General features: G+C 33.1%; 1 long non-coding RNA gene across 1 annotated transcript; it reads right to left on the reverse strand.

Moving 5' to 3' along the window:
• Window positions 1-217: 217 nt before the first annotated feature.
• Window positions 218-7,571, reverse strand: LOC149803409 (uncharacterized). The gene is made up of 3 exons (XR_016419959.1): window positions 6,850-7,571; window positions 5,280-5,401; window positions 218-298 (listed from the first exon to the last, which is right to left on the reverse strand). It is a non-coding gene; the product is annotated as an uncharacterized LOC149803409 (long non-coding RNA).
• Window positions 7,572-9,497: the final 1,926 nt, after the last annotated feature.

The following is a 9,497-nucleotide window of genomic DNA, read 5'->3' on the forward strand; positions in this document are numbered from 1 at the left end:
CACTTAATGGTGTAATTGGTTTTCACATAAGATGTAGTGTGCAAACATATTAACTGCATGTTTTTGCTAATAACCTTTGCTAAATATGCAACATTACATCTTTTTCTTACATTTGGTTTGCAAAGGTACTTTTTTGTTCTCAGCAGTTTAATACACCTGTGGTAAATAGACACTGCAACTGATAACAGAAAACTATGTAAATATTGGAAAATCTTACCTTAATGTAGGATAAACAGTTTTGGGATACTTCTAATCTTTTCCAAGAGGACAGTTATCTGCCAACAGTGCAACTTCCTGGCTACAAGGGAAAACAAGCAGATAAAACCAGTGTGATTTAGTTGTCAATAATTCAGTCCTAAGTCAATTAGGGGCTTGACTATCTGCATCACATAAATGTAATGAGAAGGATAGCAACTGATAGAATACTCTCAGGAAACTTGATTTGCATGCTGTGAGCCTCATATGACTGGGAAATCATTTGCCATACAATTACAGACTTTCAGTCCTATTGCCTCTGTACTTAATTACATTCACTGGAAGACACAAATCTTCGGATCTCCCAACAATGTCTGTTTGCATCTTTACCCTTTTTAAGGAAAAGCTTTTATGAAAACAAGTTTTGAGTTATGATTGATAATCTTTGGAGAAAAAGATGTAGCCATTAAATTTCTGAGAGTATAATGAAATGATTAGAACAGTATTATGTAACTACACTGTGTTTTGGTGAGGACTCCTAATACAGTCAAAACATTAGTGTGAACCAATTACTGATGTAAAAATAACATTTTGCATCAAAAATTTATAAGACAATTTAATTATTGCCTTTTCCTATCTTGTCATTACTAGATGCTATCCACAACAATACAAGTGATTGCATTTATCACAAATAAGAGTTCCTAAATCAATTTAATATCCCTCGTAAGGGAAGCAGATAAACAGAAGACAGGGATACAAACACGAAAATGTAATGCTCTTTAATATTTTAAAAAACCAGGTATCATTTTGAAAAAGTTAAGTTTACATTTTTTAGCATCAAAATAAAAAAAAAAGATATGTATCATTACTTGTGATGATACTGAAAACAAGTTGTCAGGATTTTTGGCATAGTTTATTTTTAAAAAAGAACAATGTATGCATAATAAAAATAGAAGCATAAGCATATAAAAAAATAATGTAACATTTGCTTCAGATAGTTAACACTAATAGTCTTACTCCATCTTTCTGCACAGATGTTCCAATACCAACAAATTTAACTGCCAAGAATAATGTTAAATTTCATGCACTGCATATGAAAAAGAAGAAAAAAAGAAAAAGAAATGGATATATATACATCATAACTGTATATAAGTAATATTTCTATGTAAATATTCAATGTCTTTTCAGATAGACTAAAGTAAACAGAGTAGGGGGAGGAAATATCCTTGGGAAACCAAACTTCAACACAATCTTCATTACCCTGTACTGAAGAGAACTGTAATTGTTCTGTCATACAACTGTAAACTGTCAACAGAATAGCAAAAGTCTAGCTGAAGTGATCAAGTAACTGATCCAAAAAGCACAAAAATAAATATGGCTGCTAAAGAATAAATAAATTTTTCAAGCAAAAACAGTAGGCAATTTAATTTACTTTTGCAAACAAATTTTTATGATCTGGCATGAATAAATAATAATAGGAACAATATGCCATGTTTAGCTGATTCTGAAGCATATCTTCCAAATTTAATGCTCTTGGTACAAAAGAAAGAATAAAAAATCTAACGGTACAAATAATTACACATAAAATAGTAATTATACAAGACTTACACAAGACTGCTGGTCCAGATTATCTACCATTCTCCAATTATTCCATAGTTTGCTTATTGCATCACATTTTCCAATTCTGAGACCTCAACATTTTCATTCAAATCAAATTTAGGACAGTCTGGACAATGCAAATATAAATGTTTCAGATTTTATTACCATTACAAGATTATATACTGTACATTTATCACTGTGGTGCCAAAGTTCTGCATCTCCAAATTCATAATTGTGTGCAACATTTTAATTTCACTCTGCTATCTGTCAGATATTATTTTATTATTATTTGTATTATGCAATATTTCACTAAACTATCAAGATTTATTTTGACAGAAGAATGGCTGATAACAAATATAGTAAAATTAAAATCCCTATAAAAAAAAAGATCAAAAAAATCTAAAGGATAATTCACTACTGCATGAGATATTATCAATGAAGGACCCTTATTACATATGGGAACACATTTTGTATCCTATATACAGCAAGATCTGTGGACCCCAACACAATCATGTTTAAGTTATTACCAAGATAATATTTTATAAACTTTATACCTGTACGCCTTTTTAATTTACCTGTAAGCTTTCTTTTTTTAAGCAGTACGGTAATGACTATGTCTTGGGACACTGTAAGTCTTGAGACACCCTAAATTATTTTCAAAAGTAATTTTTGTATGACCAATAAATGTTGGGACACAAAATTATAGCAATTCTTTTCATGTACTATAAATCTTGGGACACCTTCAACATTTGTTTGAAAAGTCAATAAATATATTAAATTTTCTTCTGTTTCTTTATTTCTGAGTTGAACATTAGCAGGTTGCTGTAAGCATTTACATCAGTAATCTATCCCTTTTGTCTTCAGTTTATTATTGTTTGTTTAAGCATTATTGCATTAGGATAATGTATCAATGAACCAGTAATTACATTTTTATTTGCCTTGAAAATGTAAATACCTAACTCATTATAACTGTGCTCCCAGTATGACAAGAACAGACAACAATAACGTTTGGTTCACCGCTCGCATTTAGTTAGCATGTTTACATCATGGCATCTCCACATGTATGTTGAAGATTCTGACTTGCACTTAATTAAGTACATCCCTTAGATTAAAATTACTCACACAATTGTGCTAAATTTGAATAATCCCTCCAAAATACAATAAATTTCAGAAAAAATGCTTTTAAAATAAATGTAATATATAAAACATGAGGACGTAGCTTTCTTTGATGTAAGTGACCATAAATAAGTACCCGCTTACTTGGCTGCGGTAAACATGTTTCTGAACCAAACAAGTGTTCATACCTTAACTAACTGACAATGACAGTCAATGGTTAGTCAGTCCAATATAAATGGAGGGGGGGGGGGGGGCAACCAATTTAGTACTGCTATTATGCTGGGCATCTCATCCTGCTGAACCCACTTTAGATTTTACAACAGTTAGTTCGTGTGGACTAATGTTGTAGTACAAAAGGTTTATCGGCATTGCTGCCAGACAAAAATCCACCTTTCCACAAACCAGTTTCATAGTTTAAACAATTATCTGGTCTTCTGTGTGAAAACAAAGGACAAATCTGCCAATTATAAACAAAGGAAATGCCAAAACAGCCAGCAATCCAAATTCAAAGGTGAAATGAATACTGTGATGAAAGTTACAAATTTGTGTTATGGTAAAACAAAACACAAAACTAAAATATATCCATGATGATCAGTTATGTATACTGGCTGCTGGTTATGCGACTTAAATATTAAAGAACTGTGTCATTTCATATGATTTGCATCACTTCGGTGGATTGCTTATATTGCTGAAAAATCAGCTACACTTTAACATGCGGGTCAAAATAAATAAAATATCAACTGATGTCTTTTTTAAATGTGATTTGGAAGAATGAGATTTTGTAAAACTGAAGAATAAAACAAAAATGCATCTAATTTTCTTGGGAATCAACAAGAATATACATTTTCCACCGTTTAAGTACTGTTGTGTACACTATATATAGCCCGGCCACCTGGTAAACAGTAAGCATCTGTGAATTATTGAAGTTTTTTTTTAACCTTTATTTTATTTCATGTTGGAAAAATTGGAAAATATGCACATGCAAAATAACAGCATAAAAACAATCATAGTAGTTTATAAGTTGATTGATGTAGTAAACGAACAAAAGCTAGTCACTGGCGCAGTGTGGCAATCTTGCCAATTTTGTCTTTTTTAAAACATCTTTAAGTGTTGGGACACCAAAAATGCCGTATTTTTTAAAACGCATATAAATCTTGGGACAAAAAAGGTCATTACGATAATAGAATATGCATCAGTAACTGGATCAAAATCATCTTTACAAAGTTGAAGCAAAATTGTTCAGCTTCTGTTCAGTCATAAAAGGACTGGATAATAAGATTAGCAATTTTGATCATGTTGAGTTGTTAAAGTGGCATCAAAAAAGCAATTCTACAATACTTCCAACCAAATTTGGCTGTACATTGTAAATATGTTCAATGAAGTAGTAATCAACAGGGTTTCAAAATTTCTAGTAACAATACCTGTTTCCAAAGACCAAAATGCTAGGATAAACTCTGAGTTAAAATTCATCAATTGGTTCTCAAGAAACAATTTATTTACAAGGTTTTGCCATTGTTAGGCAAAATCAATCATATTTAATTGATGATATGTATCATCTGTGCAAAATGTAAAGGCCCTGATGCCCCTTTCTGTGACCTATTGTCCAAATTGGTCATGTAATTTTATTGATAATACCCCCAAGTTTCTGCAAATTGTGGGAGTGCTAATTTTTGGGGGATGCAATATAGGCAATCTTTGAGCAGTTCTCTAATATTATCTCTTCTAAAAATGAATGGGTGTGGTTGTGGTGAGAAAAGTAAATTTAATATTTCTTTTAGCTTATGACAAAATACTGAATGACCGTGATGCCAAAACATCTCATTAACATTTGGTTGAAACTATGCCGATCATGCAGATATTTTCGAGCTAACAACATTAGATGAACTGACAAAACATAATGCACCTTTGAGTACTCTAGACAGCTCACATGCAAAATATTACCTGATCAATAATTTAGAAGAACAGAAGGACCCTGATCTGCCAGCTCACTATATGCCAGCATATCAGAATCACAGCATCTTAGATGGGTGCATGCTAAGTTGCTTTCTTTGTTAAAAGATGTTTATTCCTGTTCAAGCTAAAAGGCAAAAATCAAACTGGTGCTCAAGTTTTCAGAAACTCAGTCACTGACAGTACTGACCCTTCTTATGTTTCCGTAACTTTCAAGTCTAAAATCAATACCAATTTTCCCGTCTCGAACTGAAAGCACTAAGTAATCTTCAAGATAAATGAGGTACAACTCAATTCACCATAATGATAACAATTGATATCAAATTTTATATCAACGAAGTGCAACTGAAGACAAAGAGAATTTATTAAATAACAATGGGATTAAAAAATAAAAGGTTAATAGAGGTACAAATCCTGACCTGGATGACCGCAAATCCATGTAGCAGTCCTCTAAATTTACTGTAGCTTGCTTTTTAAATTTCTTGTGAGTGAAGTTACATTTTGGTAAGGCTGTCTTTTCCATTCCCTAAGAAAACATTTCCTGAAAGGCAAAAAATAAATCTTTTGAGAAATCTACTAGATTTGTATGAGATCCATGAAAATAATGCCCTCCCCAAATTTTTATAAATGTTGGCAATTTGTTTTGTCATTTAGCATGTCATTCACATCCCCACAGGTAAAAATGAGCAGGCTTCTTTCTTACCCTGCTGCACTTGCAGTCACCCAAATATAAGAGACAGTAAATGGTCGAGAACATAAATTCTTGTTTGGAAGTCACTTCTCTTCTTTCCGAGATGCCTTAACCTTTGATCTTTCATCCCCAAAATCAAAAGGCTTCTTTTTATAACATGTACAAGCCATCCACACGAGTTTGGTCCTAGTCTAGGGCCAAAGATGACAGTCTAAGGTGCTCACCTTTACAAATCACAACCAAATTCAAGTCTCCACTCAACTAACGTGGGCATGTGAGAAAGCTTGCCAGTAGTTTCCCATGGGTCAGTGGTTCATCAATGGTTATAATGAAACAGAATTTGTTCAGCAAAAAATAAATTCCATGTCCAAAAGGTAATGCAGTTCCTATTTATTTGTTCTAGCTCACAAAGTGGTCATTTTTGTTGCATCATGTAAAAATTGTCTCGACACACAATCAAGCATAATATGAAATCATGTATCTTCACAAGGTAATATTTTTCATATGTGAAAATGCAGTTATGAAAAAATATTGAAACTAGTTCACAAATACTTTTATATATTTCACTCCTAGCATACAGTAATGAAGGCTATCTGAAATGGAGGTTTTTACTTTATTTCTTTTTCATCAAGATTTCATTAATTTAAGCCCCCCACACCACCCCCATATGTTTCCAACTGCACTGGTATTAAAATTAGGGTAGGCAGATTGGTTTATTTTTTTAAATTTCTTTTAAACATTATTCATATTTATAAAGATTTTTGCAGTTGTTTTTCTTTGATTATGGAGGAAACAAGTACTAGGGTTGGCAATGAGAAACAGGAGTCAGCTGACCAGAAACACATTTGTTTTCACTTAAAGAATTAGCAGAGAAGAAATTATCACATATATATATTTTGTATTGCTTTATTTTTCTTTCTGCAAAAGGCCCAAATTTCTCATACTATGACTGACAAAGATAACAAGTACATTTCTTATATTGTCAATCATTTAACAAACAAATTCATGTTACATTCCAACATAGTAAAAACATTAGAACTAAAGGTGTAAAAAAATAAATTGCAAAAGAAAACAAGGACCATTTATAATTACAAAAACTCTTAATCAAATGCTCTTCCATTCAGTCTTCAATTTTCTGAATTATTTATCATGCCACCAAGTCAATCACATAATTTTACCTTGTATCAAATCAATATTTGACAGAAAAAAATTGTATACATTCAAATAACAAAAAATACTGCATTGCACAAGATGTATTGTAATTGGAAGCCAGTGCGCGAACATATGAGAGATCTCACCACTGTCTGCATGGGTTCAGGTCTCGAGCATGGTCTATATGGTACATGAGAAATCTTGCCAGTGGCTTCCTGTGGGTCAGTGGTTCTTCATGGAATTTTCCCAGTTTCTGCCTCCACCAGTTATATGGGTCGCCATGTATGTTGAAAAATGACGTTAAACCTCATAAAAACAACAATAACAACATGAGGGAAAAATCTCTGTACTCTATTGACATTAAACAGGGTTCTTTATAGAAAGGTCAAAATAAACAATGTCTCCAAATGTGTTTTTTTATAGACAGACACTGCCTTTTGTGCAAATCTTTGTTTTCTTTAGGTATCAATGTATCCTTAGAAATTTCTAATTTTCTGATGAGTGCTACAACCACAGGCCTCATTTCAATTACAAGTTCAGTTACAATCAAAGGCCATTTTAGTGAATTTTAGGTTTGTGGGGTTCTATCAAATGGCAAGAGCTCCTCAAATTTGTGAAAAAGTATATAAGGCATGCCCAGTGACCCATTATTCTCTACACATTTAGAACATGCACAGAGACCCATTATTCTCAACAAATTTATAACATGCAGAGACCCATTATTCTCTACACATTTAGAACATGCCCACTGACCCATTATTCTTTACACATTTAGAACATGCACAGAGACCCATTATTCTCTACACATTTAGAACATGCCCACTGACCCATTATTTTCTACACTTTTAGAACATGCACAGAGACCCATTATTCTCTACACATTTAGAACATGCACAGAAACCCATTATTCTCTACACATTTAGAATGTGTCCACTGAGTCATTATTCTCTACACATTTAGAACATGCCCACTAACCCATTATTCTCTACACATTTAGAACATGCCCACTGACCCATTATTCTCTACACATTTAGAACGTGTCCACTGAGCCATTATTCTCTACACATTTAGGACATGCCCACTGACCCATTATTCTCTATACATTTAGAACATGCCCACTAACCCATTATTCTCTACACATTTAGCATATGCCCACTGATGCATTAGTCTCTACACATTTAGCACATGCCCACTGACCCATTAAGTCTCTACACATTTAGAACATGCCCACTGACCCATTATTCTCTACACATTTAGAACATGCCCACTAACCCATTATTCTCTACACATTTAGAACATGCCCACTGACCCATTATTCTCTACACATTTAGAACATGCCCACTGAGCCATTATTCTCTACACATTTAGAACATGCCCACTGACCCATTATTCTCTACACATTTAGAACATGCCCACTGACCCATTATTCTCTACACATTTAGAACGTGTCCACTGAGCCATTATTCTCTACACATTTAGAACATGCCCACTGACCCATTATTCTCTACACATTTAGCACATGCCCACTGACCCATTAAGTCTCTACACATTTAGAACATGCCCACTGACCCATTATTCTCTACACATTTAGCATATGCCCACTGATGCATTAGTCTCTACACATTTATAACACGAAGCTCATAACCCCAAAACTAGATATAATGTTTGGAGTACAAATACATCACAGTAATTAAGCTTTATGTTCCCACATTGGTCTTTACACCAGTTATTTTAGCCATATTAGTTCAAATGAACTATACAATGTAATTAATTGTAACTGTTAACAGGACCTAGATTACATTATTGTAACTGATGACAGATACAAATATTTAATAAACTGCCACTCAAACACTATTTTTTTGTTAGTTTCTAGAACTTCATTAAAGAATAAAAAAGTACAAAATATTTCAAAGCTAATTTGAAACAACCGGTTTAAACGTAAAGGGGACTCCATGCATAAATGTCTTCAGAGTGTACATGTATTCAAACCACAGAGGTCACCGATCTTGTGGGTGTTGACCCTTAAATTTAGAACCATCTGATGTGATTACTGTGTCAATTTTTCATTTAGTTTTAAAATACACACAAAAAAAGATAGTTTGTAATAGTGGCAGCTGATTGAATATTTTAACCTAATTGTAATGTTCATAATGTATCCTTGGTACTACCACCAGTTAGAATTAATGATTAGTTTCTGCTATCTGCTATACTCAATTACATAGTCAAAAAACAGGACATAATTAATGGCCAGTGGGAACATAAACCATTAATGTTGACTAAGCCAAGTTGACAAAATTGTTAGAGTTCAATATTTCCAGCATCAATATAAACAAACTTGTCAAAGTTTACTTCATTTCTACTTAAGCTTGACTTTTCTTTTCAAAAAATTTGAGGAATATTGTGCTAGTGCTATCTTAGGAGAAATATTGTAATGAACATAAACCAAAAATGCCTGCACAGACTGTGACTAATTTCCATCTTACATCAGTTATGATTACTCCAGTCACAGAACAATTCAAGGCTTAGGGATGTCTTACAATTGTATATATATCATTTGAGCTTCAACATCCCTATTTGACGGGCTTGACAGTAAATGGAACTAAATCAATCAAGAGCTAATACAATTAGATGACTCGCCAGTGTGATAGTGGTAACTTTCATTAGCTGTTATAACACAGCTGTCTCAATCGAATCAATTCCCATACCCATTTTAATAATCAATACCAACACCGAACTGAGAATGCTGCTTGACAACAATTTTCCGAGACTTTAATTTGAGTGAGACAGGTCATCC

The sequence above is a fragment of the Sinohyriopsis cumingii genome, chromosome 3 (assembly GCF_028554795.1).
Source record: "Sinohyriopsis cumingii isolate HCF-2022 chromosome 3, ASM2855479v2, whole genome shotgun sequence".
Classification (NCBI taxonomy): domain Eukaryota; kingdom Metazoa; phylum Mollusca; class Bivalvia; order Unionida; family Unionidae; genus Sinohyriopsis; species Sinohyriopsis cumingii.